Source organism: Micrasema longulum, unplaced genomic scaffold, assembly GCF_059751315.1.
Source record: "Micrasema longulum isolate JH-2025_06_02 unplaced genomic scaffold, ASM5975131v1 h1tg000011l, whole genome shotgun sequence".
Lineage (NCBI taxonomy): Eukaryota > Metazoa > Arthropoda > Insecta > Trichoptera > Brachycentridae > Micrasema > Micrasema longulum.
The window spans coordinates 336,438-358,223 of NW_028277219.1; the positions used below are offsets into that span (position 1 = coordinate 336,438).

The following is a 21,786-nucleotide window of genomic DNA, read 5'->3' on the forward strand; positions in this document are numbered from 1 at the left end:
ATCAATCGGAAAATTCAAACTTTCTGTTTGTGAAATTAATTTGCTGGCTTTCTGTTTGTGAAAGTTGCAATGATTGAAAAATCGCTAGCCAAACGAACATTTTCATATCAGCATAGAACAAACTATGGCCTTCTCCAATGACCCGTCTTTGTCGTATTGTTAACTCAAGACAAGATCTGGACTGTTTTTGGTTTAAGTTTACAACGATTTAAACGAGCAATAAATAAATAGTCCAGATCTTGTCTTGATGTCCCTTATGTTTGTCAATGCTTCTTTTTTTAATTTTTTAAACTATTCTTTTATTGGAATATTTAAACCCTATAAATTGTATACATGGACAGTGTCTGTTGATAAATAGAAGTCTAGGCATCTACAGGGCTTATGACCTGTTATTGGCTGATTAACCTTTATTTATGCGGGTGAGATTCATCTAATTGTATTGTTTCACCTACGTACTAGGCGACGACATTTTTTTTAAATTTATTTACTTCTTCATAGACCAGGTGGATTTATCAACAATATTTTGAGTTTGTGACAACATGAAGAAGTATAGAGATCGAAAAAAAATACAAAAATTAGGCGTACTTTAAACTTTCATTTACGAGTAGTACGTAGAAAGTATCAATAAGTCATTTATAAACTAAATATTTGCTATTATAAATTGTAATGTAAATGCCGCCATTATAACATATTGAACTGAAAAAATCGTTCTCAAATTAAAATCTTTTAATCCGAATTCTTTTTACAGAGAACTTTGACACGGCCTTTTTAATAAGCATTATTGCAATTTTATAAACCTTTTAAGTTGGAAAGATTTTTACAACCATCTGGCAAAGTGATTTTTTGAGCTCATCTTAGATAATTAATCCTCCTCAATCAACTTCACATTAACTTATGTTTGAGTTAAAATTTTAATAGTTAATGTAGTTTTTAAAATACGACAAATGAATTAATAGCCACCGCGTTCATTTAAAAGCATTACAGTTAGCTTAAATCGACTATATTCAATCGGCTCGTTGGTCTAGGGGTATGATTCTCGCTTTGGGTGCGAGAGGTCCCGGGTTCAAATCCCGGACGAGCCCAATTTTATAAAAAAAAAATATTACATCCATATTTATAATGTTAAGTTTTACACTGATAAAGTTATGAAATATAATTTTAATCATTTGTAAATTATATTTTGATAAGAGAGTACGTAGTAGCTCAGAAACCGGTTGGTAATTAAATAAATAATGAATGGTTGGCAACGATGTGTTTTATTTTAATTTCAATTTAAAATAATTTTAGTTCATGAATAACTACGCATTTTAATTTTAATGTTTTTATTACGTAGTATAATTTGCTTAGCGTAAAGGGGATCTAACTTTGCTTATTAGTGCGTAAACTGTAAGGTAATATGTAGAAGGGTTGTAAAGCTTCACATTGTTCATTATTCTTGATATTTTCGACAAGTTAGGAGAATATTCTCATTTCTGGGTAACACTATACAGAAGCCACATTCGTGAAAACGTGTATTGATAAATTGTAAATAAATTCATGTTAAAAATTCGAAGTCAAAATATTCGTTGTACTGGTTTCATCCTTTGAAACATTCAGGGTCGCTCAACAAGTAAAAATTATATTAAAAACAAATTTTTTAAATAAATAAACAGGTATTTATTTTATTCAAAAATTGGGCCACCTGTTTTATTCTGTTGTGTATTATCATCATAAAAATAAAATAAAAAAAATATGTTTGTACGAACGCAAATTTTATTTGATGCAGATACATCTTTATTTTTTTATTTATTTTATACAAACGGCATAAATTGCCTTTAACATATATTGAACATAAATATGAAAAAAATAAATACATGTATAAAAATATAACAAAACATTATAAAATTGCATAACTATAACAATAGTAACAAGTAGGTAAATACACATAAGCAACCAAAAATATTAACGAAATAAATACATAAATATGAAAAAACAAAAATAGGAAAAACATTTTTAAATATAAAGAAAAGTTTAAGAATAATATTGCGAGAGAAAAAAAGAATTCAGACTCGTTTTAAAGCTATCAAGTCCAGAACCAAATATACCAGCCTTGTCCTCATACTGATTGCCATATCTATGGAGCCTATGGATAGGCGTGTGGATAGGCATGTGATAGTTGGTTCTAGAACTTGCACAACAAAAAGGAGATCTGTGGCGGGTATGTCGAATAGGTACACGGAATCACACCAACTCCAGCAAACCTGGACAGTCAATTAATGAATTGATCACCTTAAAAAGTAATCTTAGGTCAGTTAGGATTCTTCTATCAGAAAGTTTTAAAAGATTTGCTGAAGACAACAATTGATTATAATTAAATAAAGCAGCAGGAATATGAAGTTTAAAACTAATATATTTTAGAAATTTCTTCTGGATGCGCTCGAGTGAATCAGAATGTACACGATAATGGGGCGACCAGCGACCAGACTGGAGAAATATATTCTAAACGACTTCTAACCAGGGAGCAATAAAGTGACTTGATTGGTGCGATACTTTCAAATTTATTAGTAACCCTACAAATAAATCCCAACATACTTAGCGCCTCATTTGAAATCTTGTCAATATGTTTGATAAATGTAAGTTTATCATAAAAAATTACGCCAATATCCCTAATGAAATTAACTCTTTCAATTGTTGCGTGGTTTAACAAATAGTTAAAAATTAAAGGTTTCTTCTTTTTAGAAAAGAAAATAACCTGGCATTTATCTATATTGAGAAAAATATTATTTTTATTGCATCACTCGTGAATTCTGTTGAGATTTGTAACATCATAAAAGTATATGTGTATTTTTGTTCATTTTACGATTTATATGAGAAAATGTTCCTTAAAAATGTGCATGTTTGCATCAATGATATTAACAGTACAAAACACTCAAAACATAAATAAACTACATTGTTTTATATTTCTTATCTGACCCACACAATAAAGGTTTTAATTCATTTACTTTACAAAAGTCAACCGATGTAAGAGTTAGGAAAATTTGGATGTTTAATAGTAGGCAGAATGGTGAATCTTACACAGTGCGTAAAGTGGCCACTTAAACCAGCCAGGTCATTAGCTCTGTAAATGTTTAAACTTCCGTATTCCTTTTTCAAAAATGTATTCCCTGTCTTTTGCAACAAATTGAGATCTTTACAACTTTGTGTCTTTTTATCTTTGGTTTCAATAAAATATCTAGGTACGCGCATTTGTGTCATATTTTTGGTGGCATAAATAGTGCAAGATGGTATAAGTAATATCAGTAGACTTATTTCTATTATTTATTAAGTGGTACAGATAGTAAAATAATATATTTTGTAATAATTTTTATTTTGAGTATTCTTTAATAATATGCTATGCATGGTTTCACTTTGTATTTTATTTTTTCCAACTCGACACAGGGCTCTTGGCGTCATAGAGTTTATCATTACCTTTCCGCACATAATGGTGCATAGGTCACTGCATTGTTATTCCGATCGCAGCGTATCTTGATCGTGTTACATGAAGGTAAGATGATCAGTCGTACGCTTTAAGTACCAGTCCGGGGACTATGAAATATTCTAGTGTAAAAACACCCTTTTAAATAAATATTTCAGATCAACCATGTCGGGAATCGATCCCGAGACCTCTTGCATGGCAGGAAAACACTCTAGTCATTACACCACGAGGCCAGTTATCAAAGAATTAGGAATACGCTTTTTTTTGTAATATGTATCATTATATTTTTTTATTTATTTTTTTATTTATTATTTACATTTTTATTATTTTTTAAAATATTTTTTAATATCATTTTTTTATTTTTTTACAGGACTCACCAAGCCAATAAATAAATAATATAAATTTAGTTCTAGTAGCACAAATAGTCTCATTTCTGTCGTTCAACTAATATATTTGGAATATTTATGTTATTTGTACAAATTCGTTTATTAATTATATACGCCCAGTGGGCTTTTACATGATAGGTATAAAACTAAAATTCAACCGTTTCATGGTATTACAAGATAATATATAGGTCTAATAAATATGTTTCTAAAAAATAAATTTTTAATAAATACATGAATAAAGATAAAATATTACATTAAAGTACAAAATCAAATGTTTTTGAAAAATTATAACAGTTTTAGGCAAAAAAAATGTAAATAGTAGGTAATATTTAAGTCGGCCTTGTGGTGTAATGGTCAGCGCGTTTGCCTACCATGTAAGAGGTCTCGGGTTCGATTCCCGACAGGGTTGATGTGGAATATTTATTTAAAAGGGTGTTTTCACACCTGAATATTTCATAGTCCCTGGACTGGTGCCTGAAGCATAAGACTGATCATCTTACCTTCATGTAGCAAAAAATGATCAAGATACGATAGATATTGGTGTACCAATGCAATGCCCTATGTACCAATAGGTGCGGAAAGGGAATGTAGATTATATTTAAGTGCTGGTAAGTAAAATACTTTGTCTAATTTATTTTACAGCAATCATTTAATGCACGTTATTTTGATTTTATCACCGTAAGAATTTGTAGTCTAAAATTGAACGTAGTTATACAGAAAGCAGCCTGTCCACAATTTCGTAAAAATGAGATATTGATGTTATCGGGTGCAGTAAGGTCAATTCTTTGTTCTGTTAAAAACAACCAGACCGCTTTCATATAAAAAGCTGTATTAATCACCTCCGGAAAAAGGTGTCGATTACAAAAACGGCATTTCTTAATTTGTAGAAAACACCCACTTAACTAGAAAAATCTTATGGTACTTTTAAAATCTTTTAAACTGTTTAAATACACAATAAGATTCTGGTTTGTAATATATAAAAAACTGATGTTTTCATTGTTTATCGTTTGTTAAAGTCAAAAACATTCAAACGAAAAGTGTAAATTTTATAATTCACTCTTTTCACAAAATGGCTATTATCTCAGTTTCACTTTTCTATGGCTGGCTGCTTTCTGTATAACTACGTTAAATTATGTCTATCAGACGCTACAACAAAGGTAGATTGCAACATCTTAATTACTCGAATGTGGTTACACAGATGAAATGATCAGTAAATAATAACCTTTTCCGCAAAATATGAGTTCTGTAGCTAAAGAATTGGGTTGATAAGAACGTTTTTTGTTCTCCTGAAAAGTTACACTTATGTTCTTATGTCCACCCATCAAATATATATGATCAGATCTGTAAGTACGTGTGCTGTTTTGCGTGTAAAATAAAGAGGGGAGAGAAGCTTAGTAGAGGGAGACAAAATATATGTTTGCCTTTAATTCTGCTGCCCAATCTGACGAGCAAATATTTGACTTTACTTGTGTCACGTGGTTCTTGAAATTCATCCCGTCCACTTCGTTCCATACTCCCATTTTCTTACTCAATTTCTCACAGAGAACATACAAAAGTAACTTACAGATGGTAGAATATGGGTGTACACAACACACTTCAGAACTCAAATATTTATTTTATGAAAACATACATAAAATTTGTTTAAGTAAATTGGTTTTGCGTGGTTTATTTAATTCGACTAAAAACAAATATTCACAGAAATTTAAACAGAAATGTGAGATATTATATAAATAAAACACGAGTGATACTTTCATCCACAAATTTGGAATATCCGGTCACTGGATATTCCAAATTTGTGGATTAAAGTATCACTAGTGTTTTATTTATATAATAAATTACAATGAACTTCCATCAAGAATTTTCACTTACAAACTTAAATGTTTTAGAAATGTGAGACGTTGCGTTTTATTTACTTGTGGATTTATTTATTTTAGAACAATAATACGAGTTTAGTAACTGCTAGCAATTTTTACATAGACAATAATATTTGTTAAAAAAGTATGAATTTCTGGGCCAGTAATTCTGTGTCTTGCACCTAAAAGGGTAAATGTCAGATTTTATTTTTTTCTCGTCAACATTTCATAAAGGGTCGATGTGAATTTAAAAAAATCTAGATTTATATTATTTTATTTTAATTATTCTGGTTTACAAACAATAAACAATACATATGACATTGGTATAATAATCACAAATTGTTATTTTAGACATAGTTCATCAATTATATGTGGACACAGCATGCACAAGTAAATAAAAAAAAGTATATTTTGAATATATTATTAAATTAGAGGTTTCGGTCCATACCAATATGCTTTTCAGAAAAATAGTAATACGACAGGAACGTTAGTAGACGCTATGAATTACATAAATTATGAATTAGATAAAGGTAAATACGTGATTGTTATCGACTTATCTAAAGCCTTTGACACTGTCGATCATGACACTATTATGCTCGCTATTAAGATTGGGTTTCAGGGGAAATTCCTTAAAGCTAATGGAAAGCTATATAAAGGGAAGAAAGGCAACGACAAAGAATCTTAATTATTTGAGTGATAAAATACCTATAACTATGGGGGTCCCTCAGGGGTCTATATTAGGCCCCCTATTGTATTTATTGTATATTGATAACCTTAGACATTCAAATGTATCAAGGAGGTATTTTGTACATGCAGATGATAATCTATTGATATATAGTGATTATAATGAAACCCAACTGCAAAACAACATCAATAAGGATCTGAATAAATGTATGTACTGGTTAGATAATAACTCATAATAATAACTCATGATAATAATAACATCAACAATAAATACAAATAAGACTTAATATTTGATAATAAAAATAAAAAAACAAACACCCCAGAAAACTTAACCTAATAATTAAAGATGAGCAAATTAAACAAACAGAAAATGTAAAGTACTTGGATTTGGATGTGGATGAAAAATTAGCATGGACAAAACATATCAAAGCAGTTATAAAAAACTAGGTCCAATTATTGGAATACTGAGAAGAACAGATATCTTTGACAAAAGTACAAAATTAATGATATACAATGCTTTTATACTTCCACACTTTGTATATGGATTAATAATATGGTCGCAATGTAGTAAACATATGCAAGAATCAATACAAATAACAATGAATAAAGCACTTAAAGTAATGTTTAATTTTAATAAATATACTAGAACTACAGAATTATATAGAATAACAAAAATGCTCAATCTAGAGGAATTGATCTACACAGAAAAAATAAAAACGATTTTTAAAATGAAAAAGAATAAAATAAAGACAAATATTAAATTTAATTTAAACTACAACATACATAAAATAAATACAATAGCATCAAATAATTTAACTTGCGAACAACCCAGGACCAACAGAAATAAAAACTGTTTTTTGTATTCTGCAATAAATTTTTACAATTCACTTTCTAATGATCTAAAAAATATACAAAACATGTACGTACTTAAAAAACACCTAAATAAAACAGTTCTTACAGCCCGTGTGACGAGTGATATGTGATTTATTTTATTGAATTTTTATTTAAACTATTGTGTTATAATATCAGCAAAAGTGCTGGTTGGGAATATTTCGTACTAAAAAAATATGTAATAAAATGTAATATGTAAAGTTTAAAACCTTGTATTTTGTCATAAATAAATAAAAAAAAATAGCTATCTTAATTGAATTCTTTGATTGTTATAAAAGTTAGGACAATAAATTATTACTAACAGGTTATTATAAATTATGTTCCCTAACTATCATTATTATTGTTAGTGATCATTTGATTTTATAAATTGCGTTACAGTTTTCCTATATTTTTTTTTTTTTTACATGTTTTGTCAAAGATATCAATATCTACAAATTACAACAGGGATGGAGAATACCTTAAATAAGGGAATATGGAATTATAGGCATTCACAGGGCTTATGACCTGTCATTGGCTGGTTTAAGTGGCCACTTTACACATTGTGTAACATTCACCATTTTGCCTATGTTTGAACATCCGTATTTCTTCAACCCGAGGGGGTAAAATCCAGTCTTTTGTCTTTGAGCATTTGGAAAAACTTAAATATTGTAATACTAATATCAGCATTACTTTCTACATTATTATACAATCTTAACATACGTGATAATGCATTTAAGTGCGCCATATTATTATTGAAGGTTGGAAGATAAAATGTTGTGTACGATCTCAATCGCCGACTGAGGACATTTAAGGGTACATATTGAATTATTTTTTATGCAAATGGAAATGTAGATTAGTTATCAAACGCAAAAAACAGATCATTATGATGCCACGAAATAACTGAAAAGTTTCTCTTAATATTGCGATTTACCACAGACTGAGGATCGTGACCCCTTGTGGCCTCCCCGACAATTCTTCTCCGACTCTCCCTTGAGTGCACCAGACGCAACGCTCTAGTTAGCCTCATTGCCTAAAAGATTGGAGAATGCGTTTCAGGCAAACACATACCAAAGTTCACAGTATGTTCAGTGCTACAGGAAATTGGAAACAAAAAATGTTTTCTTGCATGCGGTAAAAATTAGAGCGTTTGATTGTTTTACGAAATATCTCGAAAATGTATTAAAATGTTAACTGTAATATCCTAATACAGCGGCCTCCGTGGTGTAGTGGTCAAGATGCTTGACTCACGCACGGAAGGTTTCGGGTTCGATTCTCGGTGAGACCACAAAAATTAAAATGTGATTTTTCTTAAGCCTGGGTGTTCTGTGATGTAATTCACCTCTGTAATTAGGCCTCCTGGCCTGTTGTGGTGCAAAAATAAAATATCAATAGAATTAAGAATATTCCAGAAACCGCATACGCGCATCAAACAGAAGGCGACTAAACTACTTTTAAAGGAGTGGTTATACTTTTGACCCATTAGTTTATTTGTAGACGTCGCTCAGTACGCAACTCCCGATTTGAATTCAACTATGCTGTGTTGTGTTGTTTTAAACAGTAGAAATACTACTGGGATATTAAAGAAACAGGGGGAGATCACATTTCATGTGTAAGTAGAAAATGCATTACTTAAAATTGTCAAAGAAAATAAAATTGATATTTTGTTAGTATTGCCAGGATAGTCAATTTTTTTACACTACCTTTGTTCATCTAATGAGATAACTAATGAAAATTGGCCCTTTTGGATTAAACAACGCCGTAGTGGACATTTGACCAAAATTCTCGTTAAAACATCAAATATTATTTAACATATAATAAAAATATCAGTTTCATTTAAAATAAAATTTACATTATTTTTTAAGGTCAAAGTTCATTAATTAAATAACTCGTATTAAATGACGCTTTACTTATCTACTATGTTGTGTCAATCATTATATCCGCGTGTAAAATAAAATTTTAGGGAAATTAACAAATTGCTTTTTAAAAATAATTATCTTTAATTTGTGTTATGATTATATTTTTCGCGATCTGGAAACATTGCGCGGTGACTTCACGCATGCGCGTGGCGAAAGTAGGGCGAAATAGGGGGTTTTCTAGACACAGTTTGACTTATTCAAATATGATTCTACGCTTCTTCTGGACTATTCCGAACTACGTCACAAGTTTTAGCGAATCAACCAATGATAGTTTTTCGGTTTCCGGGAAGCCAACTTACCAAACATCAGAACTCACCGAGTAGAACTTGTGACTTCACTGGCGGAGTAATTTCAAAATTAGTAAAAAATTAAAAAGTAGTCTTTGGCTAAGTTTGATAGTCTGCTCGTATAACAAATAATATAATAAAATAACACTAATCTTCCTCATTGAGTGCAGATAAGTCAACTACGTAACGCAGTGGTTAACGCGTTCAGCTAGCATTCTTATTTTTAGTGTTGAGGGTCAGTGTTATGCAAGCTCCTGACGTCACTGGAACCTGTGAAGATCTATTGTGACGGGATTCACCTAACATGGTTTAGGTCTTAGGTTTGCAGGGTGGACGTTAAATATTGTTTGTAAAGGTGGTTCTCCACTGCAATGTTTCATACGTTTCGTAAATCTGATCACCTTACCTTCTATATTATGACAAAAATGATCAATATAGGCTACAATTAGAGTTTCAATTCAGTACTGTATGCACCATTGAGTGCGGATAAAAAAAAACTTGAATTAAAATTAACGAAAACATCAAAATTACTTGAAATCCAGTTTGTTATTGTGTTCATTTAACGGAACAATACATGTAGGTATACAACTTTTAACCCTTGAATTGGGGCAAAAGCCCTTCGAAAATACCCTATATTATTCCTAACTGTATGTTAGTACATAACTAATCCGCCTCAGGACGTGCCTAAAGATTAGTGAGAGAGTTGTGCGTTCCTTGAAGGTGCGTTAATTATAATTTGGGCTTTACAATTTCCCAAATCCAATTATTTCCAACAATATTGAAGGGAGTGGTTTCCTCTTAGTCCTGAAACCCAAGGTCCGCTGAACTATGGCGGTACTTCCTGTCACCGAAGGCATGACAGAAGGTTGTGATTTGTTGCAGAAATTGAAACCAAATATCCTGTTTTAAATGGATAATAGCGATAAGATTATTAAGTCATTCGTAAATTCTTCCGAGTCGTTACATCGGGCTTTAAATAAATGGATATTAAAATAAAAACACGCATCCGACAATCACGTAATACACAAACATATTATAATGTAGGTACGTGAAATTAATTGTTACAAAATACGTAATATCAAATATTCAAGGCACGCGTTTAATGTCACCCTTTCAGCGCTGAAAATTCAAACCATCTCTCATAATAATTTTCAGTCTGAAATATTAATTCCGAAAATAATCGCTCGGTGTCTCTCTCGCTTAAGTAGCTAGCAAAGACCCACACCGCTCTCCAGTGGGGGGTGCATTTCCTCGTATTTTGATTCACTGCCCACAGATGGCTCTAGCTTGTAGTTTTTATGACCCGGTTTTGCAGTTTAGTAATGTGATTTATGAGCTGAAGTTTGTGTTTCGCATAATTAATCGGCGGAGAGAAATTGTGAGCAGTTTCCGCATACGAACGAACGGTTGTACCGAAGGAAGTTGATACTGAAAGCCCCAAAGCCAAGAAACCGCAAAATGCTCAGAGAAACAGCATGCATAATACTTGCCTTTATAAATTAGCTGGTATTTGCGCTATACCTACTTTTATTCATAACGAGCTGAACCCGGCAATGCTTTGCAATAACTAACACAAATTAACACAATCGAAAGATTGATTTTTGTGTTTCGGATTACATAAATTGTGGGGATATGAGGTGACAGGGAATTTTGATAAATCGGTATTTGAAAGTTGTTTTTCTTGCACTATCCTCCAGATGCCTCCTCGATACTGTGCGAAAAGGGACAACTGCATATCGGACCTTTTATGCCTAACTAAAATAGACAAAATCGTCGTTTTGTCGTCCCGTTTTCCGCTCCTCAAAACTGAACCGATTTTATTATTTTTTTATTCAGAATATTAAAATAAAAAAAAATTACTGGAACGTCATTCGTTTTTCAAAAATAGTTATCAAATTTGTTTACTGTGCGCGTAAAGACAGTGGTTAAACTGGGCATTTTTACGGGATTTAAGACAGTTTTAGTTCCCATAGAAAACAATTTAAAAAAATATTTTTAAAAAGCCACAGGGACACGCCAGTGGAAAATACCAATGCTGTGTAAAAAAAAATCTCTGTTCTAGTACAAAATCCAAGGAGAAAATACGGGAATGCTTTTGTATGAAGAAAGGTCAGGTTGAGAAACAGGTTCGGTGTTCTTAAATATAACCAGCGACGTATTCATACACATAGACGCACCCGGAAACCTCTAAAATTATGAGACAAAACTCATGCCTAAACGCTCAGTCCTGCTCTACGTGTATTTAGTCGTTCTTCAACCGCCAGCCGGGGTTTGACGTGAGTTCAACATTTAATTTGAAACCGAAATGCTTGGTTGTGTCGTGAAAGCGGGTAAAAACCGTTCGGATAAAGCCATGATTAAATTCCTGAACATAAAATACTTCATTTTGAATTTCAGTTGGTAAAACTAGTTACTTGTTTACGGCTGAATTCCAAAACTTTAATCAATTCATTTTGAAATATCGAGTTATTTTTCCAAATGTCACATTCTGCTCTTTTCACCAATATGACTGTACTTTATTTAGAAATGCTTTTTTTTCTAAATGTATTGAATGCCAGTTAATATTCTTTGCGTATTATTAAAATTCCAGTAAAAACAAAAAAAAATGGTAGAAATTGTAAGGAATTTCAGGAAATAATCTAATAGGGATCAATAAAAAACGAATGCTGTTTGTGAACATTCAAAAACAATTTTTTTTCATACAAAAAAATAATGTCCTTCGAATTTTTTTGTATATGTATTCTCGGTGAATAGAACCTATGAAAAAAACATTAACGCTCCTTACTTGTTTCTACCCAATGAATTGAAGATTTAAAGAGCTGTAAATATACTAATTGCAAAGTTTTACATTTCGCTGAAAACCGCTCGTAAATCTGTCCAGTAGTTATTTAGCCTATCAAGGACACACATACAAACATTGCTTATTATATGTATATATATATGTATATATATATATTTATTAACATATTACAACAGATATTAATACAGAAGCCTAGGCATCTACAGGGCCTATGACCTTTCATTGGCTGGTTTAAGTGGCCACTTTACACTCCGTGTAACATTCACCATTCTGCCCATATTTTAACATCTATATTCCTTCAAATCTTTTATCTGTTGATTTTTGTGAAGTTGAAGAGCTAAAACCATTATTTATGCTGGTGAGATACATCTAATTGAATTATTTCACCTATATACCAAGCAACGCCTGAAAAATAAATCAATTTCTATACTGCTTTATGGACCTGCTTTAATTTGGTATTGATATAAACAAAATATTGTTGATGTATAGATTACATTTTGAAATTACCATCTGGGCATTAAACGGGTGTTTTTATTCCTTAAAAATAGTTACTATTTTGGTATATTCAAAACACGTCCATTAAGTTCTGGAACTAGGCCTTAGTCCAGCTGCTTAATATATTAGCGTTGGCGAAAACACTAAATTATTTCATGCTCTTCTACACACTTTACCCTATAATATGGTTCTTTAACAGCTTTTAGAGTGCCGATAACCTGTACCTATTCAATTAATATTAATCATTTCTTCCTTCCTTATATTACGAATAAACCTAGAAAGTTATGAAAATAAACGTTTTAAGAGAAATGATTTTAAATTAAACAAAACTTACTTTTTTTATCTTTAGAATTATAAACAAAGAATTTTCCAGCTCACAACACCGGTTGAAAACTACGGGCTCCTTGGTCGTTCCTCGAATTACAAAAAATTGAACTAATAAACGTAGAAATTACCGTCTTAATACTTTATAGTTAGTATCAGATTAGGTACAATAAATTCTGTCCTGAAACCGATCAGTTTCTTTATAATAATGGGCTAAGGATCGTTTTAAAGTTAACAGCTTTAAATACTTGTTAGTTCACATAACTGAGGATGGTAGCATGCACAAAGAACTCGCAACCCGTCTAGGAATTACTGGAGCAATTAACACGAAACCTAATGTTTGTGACTCTAGTCTATACTTGGTCGAAACGAAATGCTGATTATTTAACTCTTTTAAAATGCTATTACTTCTAAATGAGTGCGAATCTTAGTACCTTACCAAAACTTAGAACACCAAGCTTCTGAGTTTAGTGAGCAAATGTTTAAAGAGAATATTAGGCATAAGGTGGTTAGATTTCATAACTAACATCAAAGTCCGAGAACGGATGCAGCAGTCTCCTATAACAAGCTTGTTGGCAATGCGGCGGTAGACCTGGCTTGGACACGTGCCTCGCATGCCTCAGGAGAACCTCAAACACAAATTGCCTCTTTTTTACACCTGCGGGCTCCCGCCGACCTGGAAGGCCGTCGATGATGATCTTCCGGCTTTATTCGGCGAAACTAAGGGACACGGGATTGACGTGGGAGGAGGCAAAAGTGCCGGCTGGTCTCCTGGAGACATCTGGTGATGTTTACATTTCCATTTACATGGGAAAAGAAGAAAAGATGTTAATTGTTCAATGTATTATTTATTTTATTTCAAAATATGCATGGCAGATTTATTAAATAGCGAAGAGAAAAAAGTTATTTAAAATGAACATGCATATAACAATTTGGAAATTGCCTTCCTAAGAGAAATCCCACTGTCATGAAATATATCGATATCCGAGGCGATACGATTGCTTTACCTACCAACATAACCGTTGACAGGTTGGTTCTGCATCGTGGTAGTTAAACTAACCAGTGTTGCTTTTGTCGAAGATAATTATCAGGGACCAATAGACCAAATTCATTCAGAATATTTATTTCATTTATTTATTTATTTACACCTTTTTAAAAGTACAATTTTACGCTCACTTTGCCCAGCTAACAAGGGTACATACCCCGTTCCAAGCTAGGCAATTACATTGTAATATATGATAATAGTTAACAAATTAATAGAGAGCACAGACAAATAAAATATAAACTTATCGTATGCACATTTTGATACATATACATACACACATACACATATATACACATAAATACACACATATATATATACACACATATATACGCACACACATAGACCCACCCATGCGCATACACATACATACATTTATAAAAGTATAGACAATTTATTTATGCCAAACTTTATGGTTGCCATCTATAAATATATTTTTTTCAAATTATTCCTTATTTTAATATTTTATTTTCGACATCCAGTAAGAATCTCCAATCCGTGGCATGCATCAACTTTTCTGACTCCCTACGACCAATGTCATGAAAGAGCGAGGTCAACACCTTCCGCAACTTGACAACACTCCCGTCTTTCCACGATTCTGGCAAAAGGTTATGGACCTTTTTGCTTACGTAATAGTGTTGTCTCGATGCCAGAACAGTGTTGACCCCTTCACTTAGAATCAGATCTCTATTAAAGTATCTTGAATTATGGTTGTGGTTGACGCTTGGGTAAATGTCTCTATTTATGTGTGTAACCACTACCGTTCTTAATATATACTGTTGAATAATATTCAGTACTTTGAATTCTTTGAAGAGCAAGTCACTTGGATAGCGAAATGTTTTTTTATTTTATTACTCGGATTAAAGATTTCTGTGCAATTGCTGTGTCCGGAATATCGGAATTATGTAAGGGACAACCAATCAGTTGAAAAAAGTGAACACCCAAATGAATATCCCTTCTTCCAAACAATGATTGGTAGCCCAGCATTCCTAGTAAGAAGTCTGTCGGGAAAAGCCAAGGGTAATATCTATACTCCCTGAGATACACGCTGAATATTTTTCTGCACCCTCTCTATCATTAAGGAATATGTGGTTTCAATTGGCGACCAGATGATGGAACTAAACTCCATGTGACTTCTTACCAAGGAATTAAACAATGTTTTCAGGACCTGAATATGTATAATATAATATGTATGTATGTATAACAAACCTGGTAATAAAATGTATTTAAGACCAGAAAGTTATTAAGTCAAACAACCAACAACTAATTAAGTCAAATATAGTTTAAAGTTTAGTCAACATTTTTTTTTTGTTTTCTTACAATAAACATAATAATAAAATAGAGTATTAAAAAAAATAAGCATAATAACATATCAACGAAATACATATTAATAGAAAAATAGTAAACAAAAAATCCCACAAAGGCATGGCCTGTTCGTGGTTATACAAGAAAATGTTAATGAATTTTTGCTCCTATAATAAACAATGGACAGTTATAATATTTTTTGTAAAACATAAGAAAGAAAAAATAAAATATTCTGTAAAAGATAATATGGTATTTTTTTTTATAGTAATTAAAAAAGGAAATAAAAAATATTTAAAAAAACACAAAAATATTCCTTATTATTAAAGGGCAACAAAATAAATCATAGAAAAAAAAGAGTTCATATCTTTAGTCTAAATCCAGGATAGTGAATGTTTTTTAAAAGAAGGAAAATTTTGAATGTTTGGAATCAATGAAATATTATCAGTAAAAAAATAATAAAAAATTTTTGGGCCTATAAAATATGCATGTCTCTGTGCGAGCCTCGTTTTACAATGTGGTATTTCTAAAACACGATTCCTTCTTTAACTTGATCTATTTGAATTACTTGTAAATAAATTTTGGTTCTTAAATATATATTTTAAACATTGAAAACTATATATTTGTCTTAGATCTAAAAGTTTAGCTTCTTGGAACAATTGAAAAGAGGGAAAAGTGCGATTTTTGAAAAGCATTATTTTCAATATAAATTTTTTAACAGTTTCTAATGGTTTAATTTGATTGTTGTAAGTTCCCCCCCATCCAATTATTCCATAGGCAAAACTAGTTGATGTATCTTTTATTATGCAACCCATTTCGTCCACTTTGATGAAAACGCAACAATTTTATTATTGCACTTAAACTTTATTTGACTAAACTTTTTGTGTATAACTGGCCCTTGGTTGGTTACTAAAGTCATGCAACTTGTAACCATAAACCTATTATTTATGATGTTCAATATTAATAAAAGATATTAAACAACTGTACAGGTATTAGTGTAACGTAGCGGCGGTTTATTTACAAATCCATATAATACAAAGAAAACAGCACAAAAAGCTCTCAAAATTTCTCAAACGCATTTTTTTCTTTACAATACGAGTAATACATTGATTCTGCGTATAAAAATACGAAGAATACTATAATACGCAATTGGGTAAATATTATAGTTAAAAATGTTTCAGTTTTTTTGTCAAATTTATTGTAACAGAGAGGAAAAACATTATTTAGAATTTATTGGCTTATGACCTGTCATTGGCTGGTATAAGTGGCCACTTTACACACTGTGTAACATTCACCACTCTACCCATGCTTAAACATACACATTTCCTCAACTCTTCCATCTGTTGACTTTTGTAAAGTAAAAGAGCTGAAACCTTTATCATGTGCCTGAAAATAATTTTCCAATTTTTATACTTCTTTTTTTGTCAGGTAGTTAATTCAACAATGTTTGAATATGTCCAAATGCTTGCAGACTGGCTTGATTTCTCAGGCGTTACTTTTCTGTTTTTTTTTTGTTTCAATCAAATTATTACCTATTTTAAATATCTTACTTAATGCAAAGAATAAGGAAAACAACGATAACCGTAGGCTTAATGCTGTCGATTTACGATGTTGGTATAAAACAGTTGATTATTTTTTTTATTCATTTGTTTATTTGTATTTATTAAAATCCTGGAGTCTGAAATCGTTTCACTGTAAAAACACCGTTTAAAAATAATATTTCATGTCAACCATGTCGAGAATCAAACCCTAGACCTCTTGTATTACAGGCAAACGCGCTGACAATTACATTCAGAGGCGGACACTCTTCGATTAAGTGCAAAGTTTTAAAAAACACCTTTAAAAAATAAGATCAATTACTATATGTATATTTTTTTGCACTACAATAGGCCAGAAGACCCAATCACAGTGGTGAATTACATTACAAAACACCCAGGGTATAGAAAAATCACATTCTTCACATTTCTGTGTTGTCACCGGGAAGCAAACCCGTAACCTTTCATGTGTGAGCAAAGCGTCTTTACCACTACGTTGCGGAGGCCGCTAATACGTTTATATATAATATATACAGAAAAAAAGGGATTAATTATTGTTAATATTCGTCTTACTCATTCCACGTGATGAAATCCCGAGTTTTTAGAATCGCAGATAGATATTGGTTTCAGCGTAATGGTTAAAGTAGATTGTAAATGTATACGTGATAGGTTGTAGGGTAGTAGGCTGGTTGGTTGGTCGACAGAGTGCAGCTTGGTAGGTTGGTGGGTAGGTATAATACAAGAGGACCTGTATAAAATGCGGAAAGGTGCAGCCAACCGGGGAATACAAATGCTGATCACTTCAGGCTGCAAGTAAGCCGCTTGTACTGGAAGAGTGCAATAGAGAGCGATATATCAATATATTTGTTGTTGTATTTTTTCGTATTTTTTACGACCTCCAATGCTATTGAAAATTCGTTTCACTTAAGATTTAAGGGAGTTTCTATAAAAGAAAGATATTATAATCGAAGAACAACACGACTTTGTACTCAAGAGATACACTGTAACCAATTCGTTACAATGTTAAAATATTTGGACTAAAAAGCATGACGATTAAAAGACGTTGGATGTTCTATACCTTGACTTTGAAGAAGCATTCCATCGCGTTTCAATTAAAAGACTGGCAATAATTCCAAGCACTTAGTAGTAATCTCTTAAGATGTATCAACTAACATACAACCTACCCTACCTGACCTCTACGACTGAACTGTACAAAAAAACACACAAGTTTGACATAAACTACTTGACTAAAATTGAGACCTTAAAAATTGTGCACAAAATAACACTGGGAAACATACAAGAAGACGACATAATATTAGCCAAAAATGCTGACATACACAAATATAACACCAGACAACAACAACACTATCATATTGAAAAAGCAAAGACAAACACAGGACAGTCAAAAATACTACATAATGGACTTAAACACCACAACGACTTACCTTACTACTTGAAAACTTTTACTGGAGACAAATTTAAAATCAATCTGAAAAAGCAAATGATGACTGAACTAACTAGACTAGACGAGACATAAAATGACTAGACAATATAAAATTTCTAATGTAACCCTAACGGGTTTTTTAAAATTGTAAATAAATAAATTTAAAAAAAAAGCTTTCTTGAAAAATCGAACCTTTCTAGTAAAAATAGTTAACACTTTATCTGCAAAACATAATGTAGGTACTTACCGTTGCTACGCAAGGTTCAGTTCTTGGTCCTATTCTCTTCATCCTGTACATTAACTATCTCAAAACAGTCATAAACTTTCAATCAGTCTTTGCAAATGACACCAAACTGTATGTGAACCCCCTTCTATACTTTGGACCACTACTCCAGGGTATGAACCACATCAATGCATGAACTAAAAACTCAACAAAGGTTTGACTAAGTCCAAATGCTTGCAGACTGGCTGGATTTCCTCCTTAGGGAGTTATTCATGTTTAAATTTATTTCAACAGAGAGGGAAAACATTTTTGAGAAGGAAATAGTAAAAGAGCTGAAACCTTTATCGTGCGGGATTTTACTTCACAGAGGTCAACAGATGGAAGAGTTGAGGAAATGTGGATGTTCAAACATAGTCAGAATAGTAAATGTTACACAGTGTGTAAAATGGCCACTTAAACCAGCCAATGACAGGTCATCAGCCTTGTAAATGCCTAGACTTCTATATTCCTTTCTCAAAAAAAATTTCCCTCTCTGTTGAAATAAATTTAAAGGACTAAAAACAACAAATCTCGCTAAATGCTGAATAATTTACCGTATTTCTCATAGGCAAAAACAATCTCATGTTTACTTATATTTCGGATACTGTCCAACTAAAACCCGTAAATCATCAAAAATAACTGGGTATAATCATATCGATAGATTTAAAATAAGATATATAAATATTCTCACATCACATCTATCGCCATGAAAGCCAAGTTAATAATTTATTTGGTTAAACGGGCATTCCAAAATATCCCTGTGGAGATAATTCTTAAAATATATAAAACCTCTATTGGAGTATTAATACCAAGCATGGAGTCCCTACTTAAGACATCGAGCAACTGGAAAAAAGTCCAAAGCTGTGCTACAAAAATCTCAAAATAACTCAAAGGGATGTAATGCCACGGTATATCAAAAGCACTTGGACTTGCATCATTGAAATAACGACGGAAAAGAGTGGATTCAATAGAAACTTTTAAGTTATTAAATGATTACTATCACTACCCTCTGCCCAAGATGCAACAATTTCATCCCAACACAAATTTACGGAGTTGTAATTGGAAACTGTATCGTCCCCAAGAATACCTTCCTTACTAGCAGGGTAATTTCAAACTGAAATACATTGCCAAGCCTAGTTATTCATTATATTTCAGTTGATCAGTTCAAAAACCATTTGGATGCTTTTTTTAAGGAAAAAAAAAGCATACTAAAAGCAATACACGAGATATGGACGCACAAACAAAGGCTCCCTGCCTATATAAAAAAAAAAAACAAAATGAAATTATCTCCTTTTTACTATCATAGACATCTCTTCTTTATCGCACCTAGAGTGTTCAATGTTTTGGAAGAGCATGTTTAGCACTCAAGTACAAAAACTATTTTCAAGAGAGGAGTTAAGCGCTGGATCTTCATTAGGGAGAGGTATTTGAGTGAGAAACTTCTTAATGATTTTCCGAATGTTTGAGTTTACTGTTGATATTGATGTGCCATATATTTTTATTTTTTATTATTTTTGTTGTGTGTTCTGATCCTATATAATATTTGTGATGATATATATATACTCATGTGTTGTGTCAACTAATTGTTCTTCTTAACTCAACACGGGATCTTTAGTCCCATGAAGTTGGGACTTATGTCTTAAATAATGTGTAATAAACTACCTTTAAGCAAATAAATAAAGACTTTTTCATAGTATTTCCGTTTAAATCACGTCTGAAAAAACATTTCCATTTCCTTCCTTAATATATCCTCCTTTAATCTTTATTCCTTTTTCCCATTGAATACTTATAGTGATTAAAGATAATTTCATATATAGCCATTGATATTTCTATTTTTGAACATATTAGTTTTTCATTTGATTTTCTATTAAATATGTTTTGAAACTTATATTATATTAATAAAACCTTTATTTTATTGATTGGTACGAAAAAAAGGCAATTTGGCCCGCTAACGTACAATGTAATATATTTCGCATAAAAAGTTTATTTTAATTTTTAACTCTAGTTTTGACTCTGAAATATTGTTTTTTTTTAGCCTAAAAAAGCACATGATGACTACACTTACCAGACAAAAAATAAATGACTTGACTTCAGAATATTTTTTTCATAACTCTAACGAGTTTTTGAAAATAATAATATATAAAAAGGTGGTCACACATTATATTACTTTATTGTTCCTAGACTGGTACCTGAAGCGTGAGACTAATCCCCTTACTCTTCATTTTTTTAAAAAAATCCAAATACGCTGTAAATGGAGTACCAATGCCGCGCTCAATGTACCACTGGATGCGGATGATGATGATGATTTTCTATCTTCCTCATTTCCGTTTCATTCAAGAGACACTCAAAATGACGCCATTGTTTGATTGAATTCTTTACAAAATGGTTGCATCCTTCCTCCTTCCTCTGGGAGTAGCATTTTGTCTCATCCTCCATAGCGTTTACCATAACACGAGCGTTAGTCGGTAATGTTTTTCCGCGCATGAGCATGTTGCATATAGCACACGAGTATGTAACGGAAATACTCGGAACATCAAAGTTGTGACCGCGGTTGAAAACTGCAACAAATTTTCCAACAAAATGTTAGACGGATTATGTAATGGCCAGATTTAGTTTACCGAACTCTACTTCAGGAAGTGTTTGTGTGTTGTTTCCGGACTCATAATTAACGAAGTTATGGATACTTCAAATGGTTTGGATCATGAAATTTAGCACACAAAATGTTACACATGAAATTAACATGATTTTTATTTTATTTATTTATATTATTTTTCAGGACCAGACCGTGATATTTCAGAGCAACATTCCTTATGGTAAGCTTTAAGTAAAATCCTAACGAAGTTATTCCAAAAAGTAAAAAAAGTTTTAAAAATCTCAAAATGTAGTAACTCCTTAATTTCACGGACAAACGGTCCCTACACAAACCCCTACCCCTCTCCTACCCAGCCGCTTCTCTTGTCTGCATCTGGTGCGTATCACTTCGTTGGTCAAATACGTTTTTATTGCATTTTTTTTGTCAGGGAGGGGTGGGTTTAAGGAAGGAATGCTAGTCTGAGAAATGAAAGATTAACTCCATTTATAAATCACAAAAAAATAAAAATTTAATCACTTTTTGGAAAAAATTGTATTGAA

The 21,786-nt window shown here is 31.9% G+C and overlaps 1 non-coding gene across 1 annotated transcript; it reads left to right on the forward strand.

The window, feature by feature from the left end:
• Window positions 1-1,010: 1,010 nt before the first annotated feature.
• On the forward strand, window positions 1,011-1,082 carry TRNAP-UGG (transfer RNA proline (anticodon UGG)). The gene has a single exon. It is a non-coding gene; the product is annotated as a tRNA-Pro (tRNA).
• The last annotated feature ends 20,704 nt before the right edge of the window (window positions 1,083-21,786 follow it).